Raw genomic sequence first — 13,232 nt, 5'->3', positions numbered from 1 at the left:
TAATATTTTATAGCAAGATGTATTATTCTAGTAATTTAACTATTGCAAAACTGAGGCGTACAGAAATAAATCACACTGAACAATAAAGAATGTCTCAAATATCAAAGCACCGTACACTTAGGGCCTCCTTTGTTCTGTGCCTCAAATATCATAGCATAGTACACAGTTCACATGGAACTCAGCTTCCTTTAAAATAGGAAGGGATGCCATACTCATGAAGCAGCTACTTCCACGCATATTTATTTATTTAATTCACAGGACATACTCTTTGTACTAATTGTTGGAAAATCACCCTAGCAATGGCCTCTATTCCTCTCTGTATCGTTGCCCTACATTCTGATGTCATTACTGCGCTTTTATCATCCACTCATTCTAATAAGATTGTGAATTAAGGACAGAGATCATGACTTGAGCTTGTGTTTCTCTGTCATGGTGCCTAGATAAATACTCAAATGCCATCCAGTCCAAATGACTGTGATGAGAGAGGCCCACCGTTGCTGGACATCTCTGATTTTTATTTAAGGGGCCTCACCTGTTCTGCGCCTTTACTGAGGGGTGAGTAGGGGCTGAGGGAACTTGGGGAAATCCAGACAGAATTCTCCTCCTGCAAGATTTTGCTAAGCTGGCACCCAGGACCAAGGGCGGCTTTTTTGCCAGGGACCTCCAGGTATTTGTCCAATTAAAACCCGGACACACAGCAATAACAAAGGCACTGGTCTCCTGCGGCTAATGCGTGGGGCTCACACCCCAGCCTGCCCGAACTCACCCCGCGGTCAGGGGCAGGCGATGGGTGGACCTGGGCTGGTGCTCCTGACTGGGCAGAGGGAGACTTCCCGTGACCCGGGAAACTACTATCCACCGAAAAATCAGAGACGCACAGAGGATGATTCAAAAATACCAAAGACAACGCTGGCGATTCCTTCCATCTCTGGGGTAAAAACAAACCAAACCAAACCCTGAACTTGTACACACTCGCGCCGGAAAAACACTGCTCAAGGGAAAAGCCATCCAGACCCAGGCCGAGGGCTGCGGGTGGGGGCCCGGACCCCGCACCGCGTGCGAAGGCGGCGGGACTGTGCGCCAGGCCGATGGGGGCTGCGCGCACACACAAAGGGGGGATGGGTGGGGGGGGGGGCACGGCCGCGCTGTCCCCGCGCCCACAACCCGAGCGGAGCCCTTTCTTCCTACGCAGCGAACATGGCGGAGCGCTCAGAGCTCCGGGGCGCACGCTGGGGCCCGAGTCAAGCGCACTTGCCCGCCCTCTCCTCCCGCCGACCACCTGCGGCGCCATGGCCTCCAGGCCGCCCGCCCGCCCCCTGCTCCTCGCCGGCAGGGCGGCCCCTCTCTTACCGGCAGCCGGGAGGGCTCGGGCTCCAGCAGGTCCCCGCACAGGGCCATGGCGGAGGCTGGTCTGCGGAGGCTTCTTCGCCCGGAACCTCGGGTGGGCGGCTTCTCCTGGGCCAGCCCCAGCCGCAGGCACCAAGGCAAGCTTTGTCAGGAAGGACGTCCGGAAGGTCGTCAGGAAGACGTCTGGTCTAATTAGCATAGATCTCTCATCCAAAAATTTGGAGACCAGAAGGATAGTATTTAAAGTGCTTTCATCATTTCTATTCAACATGGTATTGGAAGTTATAACTAGCAATTAGGCAAGAAAAAGAAGCAAAAAGCATCCACATTGGAAATAAATAAAAGTATTTATGTTTGCTAATGATATAATTTTGTAAATAAAAATTCTACATAGTAAAAAAAAAGGGTTAAAGATAATAAATCCAACAAACAGTAAAATACAAAATCAACATAAAAAGAGCAGCTGTCTCCTATACAACAGCAATGAACAATCAGAAAAGGAGATTAAGAAAATAGCACCAAAAGTATATAAAATATTTAGGAATTAAACATAATTAAGTAGGCAAAAGACCCCCAAACATGGAAACTGCAAGACATTGCTGAAAGAACTGACAGAGACATAAATAAGTGGAGAGACAACTGTGATCTTGGATTGCAGCATTTAATATTGTTCAGATGATAATACCACTCAAAGCAAGCTACAGATTTATTGCAAACCCATGAAAATCCCAAAAACATGTTTTGCAGATGTAGAAAAACCCATCTGAAAATTCATATGGACTCTCAACAAATCCTGGGTAGCCAAAACTATCTTGAAAAAGAACAAATTTGAATAAATCACATTTCCTGATTTTGAAACTTACTACTGAGCTACAGCGATCAAAACAGTGTGATAAGGACCTAAGGACAGACTAATAGATTAATGGCATAGAATAGAGAGTACCTAAAGAAACCTCCATGTATATATGGTCAGTTGATTTTTGAAAAGGATGCTAAGAACACTGAATGGCAAAGGACAGTCTTTTCAACAACTGGTACTGGGAAAACTGAATATCTACATGCAAAATAATAAATGTGGATCCATACCTAATACCACATACAAATAAGGAATGTAATTCTGTTGCACAGTACAAGTGGCTGAACCTTGAAAACAGGCTAAGTGAAAAATATCGTGTGATTCTACTTGTTTGAGCATCTGGAACAGGCAGATTTATGGAGACAGAAAGTAGAGAGGTAACAGTTATGTTTTGGATGATGAAAATATTCTGGAAATGGATAGTGATGTTGATTATACAATGTGGTGAATGTGTTGAATGCCACCGAATTGTACAGTTAAAGATCGTTAAAATGTAAATTCTGTCATGTTTACTTTACCACAATAAAGGAATCTCAAAAAAAGAAATGCTACCACTTAAAAGACAGCTACAATGTTATATTAGGAGACACATTTTAATTTGCATTTTCCAAGAAACAATGGTCACATTAAATCATCCATATTCTTTTCCCTGCTTTTCCTTTATGATAAATGGCATCCCAGCTCTTTGCAAGACGGCCAGCTGATTGTGTGGTCCATATGTGAGACAGCTCTGTCATCCTCTCCACCCCTCACTTGTCGTTTATATGTCTAATATATTAATGTTCACTTTGTTATTGAGATATAATTGACATATAACATTATAATTAGTTTCAGGTGTACAACATGATGATTCAATACATGTAGATGTTGCAAAATGATCGCACATCTAGTTAACGACCATCACTACACATGGCTACAATTTTTTCCCTTATGATGCACACTCTTAAGATTTACTGTTTTAGCAACTTTCAGTACGTACAGAGTACACTATTATTAATTATAGTCGCTTTAAAGCATATGTGTATATTTAGATTTTGGAAATTGGATGTGAACAAATAGTGCATATATTTATTGTGATAGAAATTCTTTCACTTTTCTCTCTGAAAAACTTAAACTGATGATTTATTTTATAACTAATGGTATATGCGAGCTGGGAACATATGGGAGTAACCCTAACATTTTAATGGTGTGTGAAGATCATAAAAGAGAAATCAGTCAGGAGGGAATTAGGCAAGAAAACTTAAGTAAGGGAGACTTTTTGGTGTAAACTCCTAGGGCTGGCTAGAAAGGGGCAGCACAAATTAGAAGAAAAGAAGAGGGTTTACATTTCAAGTAAAGAGAATAGACTAAGTAGAAATAAATATGTCAGTCACCATTCTAAGATCTTAAGACATGTTCACCCATAGCCCTCATGACAATGGATAATATCATTAACCACACATCACCAGTGAGGAAGTTCAGGCGCAGAATAAGTAATACCTGCAAGATGACACAGCTAGCAAGTGGCAGAGCTGTGATTCAAGCCCAGGTAGTCTGTCTAGATCCCACCTTCTAAGCACTACTAACTCTGCCTGCTCCTGTTCCTGGTAGGAGAAGTGTCCTTTTAAAGAAAGAAAAAGGAAATAAATATTTGCTGAACACCTAAAACCATCAGCAAATAAATTTATAATAGTTGATTACCATTATATGGTTGAATATTAGCTAAAGAGTAAATGGGAAAGGAATTTCCTGTTACCATGCGTAGGCTAATTCTTACAAGTACATTTTGATTACTGTATGGTACAAGCACTGTTGAACTTCAGATCTATAATAGGTGAAGGTGCCACCCTGTGTGTGGGGAAGGGTCTTCCCAGATAGAGGGAATCCCAGTGTGTTTTGGGTGTGGGAATTGAGAACGTCTTGTTAGGCAATGGTTATGAGGCGGTTATAAGTTAATTATTAGGTGTTTGCTTTTATGACTTCCATTTACAATTAAGAAAATGAAGGCTTAGAAACATTGAGTAACTCTCCCATAGCTGGAACCCCAAGGCAGGTCTGTCTGACTTGTGCTCTGAACTGAAGAGTTAGGGAAGTCTGTGTCCTCAGCCAGACACATTTCTGGAGCTTTTCTCTAAATCGTTTGGCAGGTTTTGTGTTGTGTTTTAGTGAGGGAGGCGTTCTCTTGTTCTTTTATGTGCCGATTAATGCTTTAGAGTCATTCCAAAGGGAAGCCTCCGGGGACGTAGCACTTCCTGTGTTACCCACAGCTTGATATATCTTTTATGTATTCATATAATTGGTGATAAAAATGTTGAAGAAGAGATGGCCAGAACTGGGCAGCATTTCAAAATAATCTCAAAAGGCTGGAGTTATGGCCAAAATCAATACGATGAAATTCAACTAGGTAAAATGTCAAATCCCCACTTGCAGTTAAAAAAAAAAGAAAAGAAATTATAAAAGTACCAGGTGGTAAAGAGCTGGTTTGAGAAAATGCTTGCAATTTGGTTGATTACACTTAAAATAAGACCACATTCTGAAATGATGGATAAAATAGAGGTGGGTTCTTAGGTTACATTTAAAGCAGGCTTGGTGCTCATGAGCAGGGGAAATGGTACCCATTGTCCATGGTTCTGGTCATACCCCACCTAAAAAGTCATTTAGAACCATTTAGGGACATTGACAACCAGAGGACTGTGGTCAAAGGGAGCAGGATGGTAAATGTTGAAAAAACCATGACAAATAAGGAATTATCAGGAAACTTGAAGTAGAGAAGGGCTGGGTTTGAGAAGCCTTTGACAGGGGCTCACTGGAAATTCTGAATTTCTCTCATGCCAGTAGGCCTAGGTAAGGAGAATCCTGGAGTAAAGAAGGGGAAAATTCAAGAACCAAGAAATTTGTTTTGCAAGAATCATTGTATAAATGATTTCAATGGGATGATAACATCATATAAGTTTTACTTAGAAATTCAGGGATGCCTTTCATTCTATATTTCTTATATTAACCCCCAACCAAAATCAAATGCAGGAAAATAGGATAGATGTTTGAATATATTTTAAGAAATAAGCTGTTTTGTAGAGAATATATGCAAACTAGAAATCAAAGGAAGGTAAAAAGAAAAAAAATCCCTCTATTTCAGCTGGGAAAGTCTCAGTGAGCTTGGGTTGAGGCATGATGGAGAATATTCTCACATGTACTGTTAAGAGGTCCCTGTCTTCCATGATTATTAAATTGACTTTTATATTTAGGGGATTTACATGGAAAGGTCAGATTCATCAGGGGGCTGAATTACCCTCCCTATCAGAGTTGCGACATGGTCCTCAACTTCTTAAAACTTACTTGCACCCATACTTGTCTTCACTTCCTTTCTTCAAGTCCTGGAGGACAAGGAAGTGACTTATTTTTATTTATTTTTTCTTTTTAATTTTTAAAAAAGTATTTTTGTTGACTTCAGAGAGGAAGGGAGAGGGAGCGAGAGATAGAAACATCAATGATGACAAAGAATCATTGATTAGCTCCCTGCTGCATGTCCCACACGGGGAATCGAGCCCGCAATCCAAGCAAGTGCCCTGACTGGGAATCTAACCATGACTTCCAGGTTCATAGGTCTACACTCAACCACTGTGCCATGACAGCTTGGCAAGGAAGTGATTTTTAAACCTTTTTGTGTTCTTGGCACAACTGCCAATTAGGAGACTAAAAAAAAATTATAATGCCAGCAAACGACTGTAGGGGAATGACTGCAGCAGGCAAACAAAGCTTCGTGTCCATAAAGGAATCCCCGACTCCTATGCTATTCGTTGTCTTCCTGTAGCACCAAGTTACTGTTTGAATGTTTACTGCCCTGGCTGAACTCTCTTATGCAGTCTTGACAAGCTCCAGGATGTTCCAGGACATGATCCTTCTTGTGCACTGGCTTGACACTATGCTCTGTCTCCCACTTCCTATTTACAGGAAGCTGTACAGAGCTCTCAGTGTACAAATGTCACCTTTCCAAACCTTTCCACTCTGCACTATGCCGGGCAGATACTAGCAATTATAATACGTGTAATCAATTGTAATACAACTAAATCTTGCACAGTGATCACAGTGTGGTGGCACACTGGCGTAGGGCACAGAGGTGAAGCCTTGCCCCTTTGGCACAGGCTCACCCCTGGGTTAGGACCTTTCCCCCTTTCCTCCTGACACCTTTGGGACTCTGTTCTCAATCATTTTCTCTCCCCGTCCTTTCCTTTCAACCTCTCTCTCAACCCGATTTGACTTGAGACTCACCCCTACTTCCTCTTTTCTCTCCCAGCCCCACCTTCCAGCACATATATCTTCTCCTTTAACTAACTTTTTGGAAAAGTGCTCTACATTCACACTCTCGTTCTGCAGAATCCATTCATTCTTTACAACCCTGTTGGAGCATCATTGGTTCTCATGCTTGACCAGCTTCCCTTCTTCTTATAACACATTTTGTGAGTGATTTTATCTACCTCCCAGGTTTTAATAATCATTCATATGTGGATGACTCTCAAGTCTAAATTTCCAGCCCAGACTTCTCTTATAAGCTTCAAATTCAATGTCTGAAATGGGTCTCCTCCTCCTTTCCTAAAACATACCTGGAGCCATGACTGGTTTGGCACAGTGGCTAGAGCATCAGCCTGTGGACTGAAGGGTCCTGGCTTCGATTCCAGTCAAGAGCGCATGCCTGGATTGTGGGCTCGATCCTCAGTGGGAGGTGTGCGGGAGGCAGCCTATCAATGATTCTCTCTCATCATTGATATTTCTATCTCTCTCTTTCTTCCCCTTCCTCTCTGAAATCAATAAAAATATATTTAAACAAATAAAAAATAATAAAACATACCTGGCATTCCTCTGTCTCATTTGGTGGCAGAACCATAGAGTCACCCAAGACAGAAATCTGATGTTATCTTTTACTCCTTCTGGCTCCAGTTCAGTTAACCAGTCCTTTCAGTTTTTCTTTTCTCAGTAGTTCCTGAACAACTATTTCCAGTTCATCCCTACAGCCAGCCATCACTTTATTTCTTTTTCCCAGATGACATAGCCTCAAAACTGACCCTGCTCTTTCCAGACCCCTCCCTCTTCAGTTCATCCTCCTCAGAGCCATCAGAATAATCCCTTTAAACCAAATCATGCACAAAAGCACTGTCCAGTGACTTCTCCTTTGACTACAGGCTCCGAACTGGCCTGAGTATTTCTCCATTATCTGCCTCTCCAGTCCCATTTTTCACCACTTCTAGCTGAACTCCTTACCTTCCAGCAAAGGCCACACATGTCCCTTCACTCTGCCCCTGGATCCCTCGCCCTCTGTTTTCTCTCATCTCCGAGTTAGCTTGTTCCTCCTCCAGAATCCCTTCCCTACTGGATACCACCAATGCGATTCCTGCCTCCCTGTCCCACCTCTGCTCACCTGTGTTCAGTGAAGCAGGTATTCATTCCTAAGTGCTCCATGAATATCACTGTAGACAAATAGATGTCACCCATCACACTGACTTTGCAAAGTTATTTTTGCTATAACATCGACTATTTTTAAGATGACTGAAGTACCATAATATGCTCAATTCAGAAGACTTGGGAGAAAACATCATTTACCATCCCACTAGTCCTAGAAATTCCGTTATCAAAATATTGGTCATGGAAATACTATTCCCATCCCATTTCTATGTGCATATATACATACAGATTTTTATATAATAGTTGCATCACATATCACTCTTTCAAAATATGTTGAGCATTTTAACATGTGCCAGACACAGGCCCCCCTCTCAGTCATCTAGATTGTAGTAGATAGTTAGCTATTAATCAGAGTCACACAAATAAATCGTCTAGTCACCTGTAGTGATATTCTACTAGGAATGTGTGAAGATGAAATATACATAAAATGGACACTTATGATAAAGATAACAATGCAATACACATTAAAGTAACCACAGAAATAGTTATCATATACTGACTATAAAAAGTATTATTCTAGTCATTTTTTTTTTTTTACTCATAGACTTTTTAGATAATATCTCTGTCTCCAAGAAACTTGAGTCTAACTGGAGAGAAAAAATAGACACATAAAAAGCTAGTTCTATAAACTAGCATATGGGAGAGGCAGCTTGAGATAGCATTTCTAGTATGGGCATGCTTGATTTCAAATCTTTTACTAGTCTTGTGATTTGAGCTAACTACTTGATCCACATTTTCCTTATTTTTGAAATGGGAATACTACCATTACCTCATATATCTATTAAATATTAAATGAAAATAAAAAACGTGTAAAACATCTAGGTTGGTATTAGGCATATATTAAGACTGCTGTGGCTGTTGAATGTAAATATAATAAACAAGAAATAACTGTATTAGTTTGAGAGGGTTGCTGTAACAAAGTACCACAAATTGAGTGGCTTAAACAACAGAAATTTATTCTCTCATAGTTCTGGAGTCCAGAAGTCCAAGATCAAGGTATTGGCAGGGTTGGTTCCTTCTAAGGACTGTGAGAAAAAATACATTCGTCCTTCTCCCCCAGCTTCTGGTGGTTTTCCAGCAAAGCTTGCTGTTCTTTGGCTTGCAGACATATAACCCTGATCTCTACATTCATGTTGACATGGTGTTCTCCCTGGGTGCGTGTCTGTGTGTCTCTTTTTATAAGGACGTCAATCATATTGGATTAGGGGCCCACCCTATTCCAGTCTTCCTCTTAACTAGTTACATCTGAGATGACCCTATTTCCAAATAAGATCACATTCTGAGGTACTGGGGGTTGGGACATGAACTTGGCAGGTTTGGGGGAGGCCGTATAATCTAAGCCATAACAGTGATAAAGAAAAAAAAATCTTTGCTAAGATAGAGGAGATGGAGCTAGATCTCTAGTATCCAGGGTGATCAGTAACATTTTCTTAGATCACATGGGACTTGACCCAGGACTTGATAGTTGACAGAAACTTGGTGGTGGGGAGGCTCCAGGGGGCATTACAGTGGGGGAAATGTGATAAGAAAGACATAGAAGCAGCAATGTGCAGATACGTTGAAGGAAATCAGGCAGGCTGGACTGGAGACTGTGGGCCAGGGAGGATTTTGGAGGCCCTTGACTACTAAATGAAGGAGTTTTCGCTTCATACTCTTGGCAGAAAGAAGCCATTAAAGATTATGACACAAACCACAGAGACAAATCAGCAGTTCAAATAAGACCTGAAGTATGTAAATATTTGCTCCAGTTATTGCAAATGACACTAGACACCCATATTAGGAATGCATTTACTATGAGTTACTGGGCAACAGTGAAATCGGATTAAGAGAACTCGTCCTCTTTCTACTCTGGTGCTCTCTGCATTTATTTGGCCCCTTGGCAGGTTGGACTTAGGGTATTATCTGTGATCAGATGAGAGCTTGTCTGCAGGCCAAGTGACCTGATGGCTGTGGGGCTCAGATCAAACTAATTGAATATGTAGTGTTCTCGGGGCTGAAGGGAGGATCAATAATGGAGACCTGGCAGATTGTGTTAACCAGGAAATGCTGGTGAGCAACCAGGAGCTCTAAGAGGAACAGGTGGCTGGAAGCTCAGGCTTTATAGGTTGCCACGGCTCACTGCCCAGGCTGTCCATCCTTGCTCCATTAGGATCTCAACACCTAGGTCACACCAGAACCAAAACCGCAGGGAAAAGTAAAAATGTACTCAACCAATCAATTGTTTGGTCTATAGGATGCCAACTAATTTCAAGGAAAACTGCTGTTTAATCTCAGTTGCTGGTTGCTGTGGCAGCAGATCGGCACAGTCCTAGTTTCTCACACATCTGACACGTCACTCAGTTTAACAGCAACATCTGGCACCACGCAATTCTTGTGGGTAACCCCACAGTCACCACAGACTATATAGGCTCTGTAATTAAGTTGTCAACACTCCCCACTGGTGGCCAGGAATTTCCATTGGTCCTGAAGGGCTTAGCTCAGGGTGTGAACCGTGGTATGGGAAGGTTTTCTTGCTTTGACTCCGGGAGCCAAGCCTGGCACCTCTGGTGGGTGACTTTGCTGGGATCAAGTCCTTTTCTTCTGCATGTCTCTGGACTGTCAGTTCTGCAGAGTTCTGTTTAGAAGGGTCTCATTGTTGGTTCCCTAGAGCCCAGTACTACAGTTCTATTACAGAGAGACCCCAAATGCAAAGCAAATCAAGCTGATCAAACCCATTGACTGTGTAAGTACTTAGATTTTGTATGTTACTCATTGTATGTTAAGATGCACTGTGTTCTCTGCACCTGGGCTCCGTTCCCTAAGGTCTTCCACTCCCTTGAGAATTGTATATCAATCCTAATTTCTTTCTACAGTGATTCTTGGCACTGATCATCCCCACATAGCATTGAGATAATACATGTAAAACACACTTCTTGCTTGGTACTTGATATATTGCAAGCTCTCAATACATGCCTATTGTAGTTACAACAGCAGCTATTTACAATCACTCCCACAATGCGCCTGTTGTAGCAATCAATATAGACTCCCCCAGTCTAGCAATCACTTTTTTTTTGGCGGGGGGGGGGGGGCCTTCTTATGAACAGTCATACCCAAATGGTAACACTGACGGGAATTATCAGGGAAGGAAGAGGTGTTGGCTTCCGTGGTGTGGCTACAGTCATGGTATCAGCTTTAAGTGGTGATCCAGAAAGGGAGTGTGTGCCCTTCAGATTAAAAAAAAATCAGCCTGGGAAAGAATAGAGAAGGATGGCTTCTTGGAAAAGTAGAGTTTTCGTAGAAATAATGACTCCAAATTGGCAGAGACTGAAGGGCACTTGTCGAAGGGTCAAGGTTGGATTTGGTTGTGGGGAAAAATAGTTGCAAACCATGTATCTCATAAGGGGTTAATATCCAAAATATAGAGGTAACCCAGTGGCAAACAAACACATAAACCAATTTAAAAAATGGACAAAGGACCTGAATAGACATCTATGCAAAGAAGATACATGAATGCCCAACAGGTACATGAAAAGATGGATGCTCAACATCACTAATCATTAGGAAAATGCAAATCAAAACCACATTGAGATATCACCTTATGCCTTAAATTGGCCATCATAAAAAAGACAAGAGATAACGAATGCTGATGTGGAGAATAGTGAACTGTTATACACTGTTGGTGAGACTGTAAATTGGGGCAGCTGCTATGGAAAACAGTGTAAAAATTCCTCAAAAATTGAAAGTATAACTACCATATGATCCAACATTTCCACTCCTGGAAATATATCCACAGAAAACAAAAACTCTATGGGCGTGATCGCCCCAGTGGGTCCCAGGTCTGGTTCCCTTCCCCCTGATCCGGGATCTGCACCAGCAGCTGAGAGAAAGGGATTCCACAGTCTACCTTCATGAGCTCCTGGGAGGCAATGCAATCTCTCCCAGAGGTGGCGAAGCCTCCCAGGAACCCAGAGCTAGTTGCCTTCCAGAGAAAAGGAAGATAGATGCAGCTGGCCAATGAGCAATAGAAGAGGATCACCTGCAATGTCTCCTGTCAGGATACAAGGCATGGTGGGATTCTCACTGACCTGGGAAAGCAAGTGAGGTCAGCGAAGGCTCTGGTCCTCACCATCTTCAACCTCATTGTCATGGTGGCAGCTGCCTTCATCTGCACTTACCTCAGAAGCCAGTGTTTCTTCACAGAAATGGCCTCGCAGGTACTGACTACATTGATGGTTGCCTTTGTGGTGAATCTGGTCGCCTTTGAGTGGGTCTGGCCGTGCTGTATGTCATGGTGTGGGTGAAGGAAGGCGAGCTCGGAGAGAGACAATTAGGGCTTCAGAGTCTGGAGAGTGCTTCCGGCTCCCAGCTGCCAACACTGACTCCCAGTCAAACCACCAGGCTCTTTGTACTCAGTTCTGGTTAGTCAGGGCCCAACCAAGGCTGCGGCTATTCCTGTGGGGAGCTCCATCCTCTGTCAGTTGCTGATAGAGGAGACTCAGAAAATAACAGGTCTGTCAGAACCTTCTCCTGACTCCAGCGCCTTCTCTAGTCCAACTGGGCACTGCTGGTGCTGGGGTTTTCCATCAGGCGGAAATGAAATCCTGGCTTTCCTGGAAGTAGACCTACTGCCTGAACTTGCCCAAGGGCCCCACACGTCTTTGATGCAGGCCTGCAACTTAATTCTGAAGCCTCCACAAAAACAGAGGACATCCAATAAGAGAATGACGGGTTGGTATAAGATGGTGGAATTGGAAGTAAGAATCTTAGTTTCTATCTTCGTCCTCTTCTTTCTTCTTGCCCTTTTCAGTTTGTCTATATGCGTCTGCCTGTCTCTATCACCCACCAGCCCTCAAACTTTCCATCTTCTTGTCACCCTTTGCTCTGCCTCCCAAAATGAAGCAATTCAAGTGGCAAAACAGTGGATCTACTTTTAATTGCAGAATCCCTTGCACGTGTTTGTGTTTGCGAGGAGAGTATGCCTACTGTGGATTGTCTCAACTAGTAAAGAGAGACGTTCTTTGTGGACAGGGATTATTTTCTGATTTAACTATATATGTATATGAATATGAATAAACACACACATGAATATGTATTTGAAAAAAGACTTCTGTCTAATAAACATGCAAAACAGTTAAAACAGTTGATCCTGGTGGTCGTTGGGAGAGAATAGGGCAGGGTCTTGGGCAGGGAGAGGGGCCAACGCTGCTTTTTGACCAAATCTGAGAGAGAAACAGCAGGAGAAGGGAGGCGGGGAATGGCTAGGGTCCTGCTGAAGCCAGGGCCAAGGTATTGTTGTCTGGGCTAGGGGAGGGGTAGTGGTGGGAAAGAGAGGCCTGGGAGATCTTTTTGGTCAGGCATGATCCCACCTCCTTGTCTTGGTCCGCAGTGGTTGTGCGAGTCCTCTGCAATGGGGAGGGTCAGCTCAGAATACACCCACCTCCTCTGTTTGCAACTTTTCTGTGTCGGCCTTTTAAAGTGTGTCAGGCCCAGCCCCAGAGGCTCAGTGGTTGAGTGTCGACCTATGGACCAGGAGGTCACGGTTCAATTCCCGGTCAGGGCACATGCCCGGGTTGTGGGCTTGATCCTTGGTGTGGAGGGTGCAGGAGGCAGCCAA

At 43.0% G+C, this 13,232-nt stretch overlaps 1 pseudogene; it reads left to right on the top strand.

Moving 5' to 3' along the window:
• Nucleotides 1-11,373: 11,373 nt before the first annotated feature.
• LOC118678576 lies at nt 11,374-12,041 on the top strand (annotated as a pseudogene).
• Nucleotides 12,042-13,232: the final 1,191 nt, after the last annotated feature.

Source organism: Myotis myotis, unplaced genomic scaffold, assembly GCF_014108235.1.
Source record: "Myotis myotis isolate mMyoMyo1 unplaced genomic scaffold, mMyoMyo1.p scaffold_m19_p_20, whole genome shotgun sequence".
Classification (NCBI taxonomy): domain Eukaryota; kingdom Metazoa; phylum Chordata; class Mammalia; order Chiroptera; family Vespertilionidae; genus Myotis; species Myotis myotis.
The sequence above is the reverse complement of the archived record's forward strand: the minus strand, read 5'-3'. Positions and strand labels throughout refer to the sequence as shown.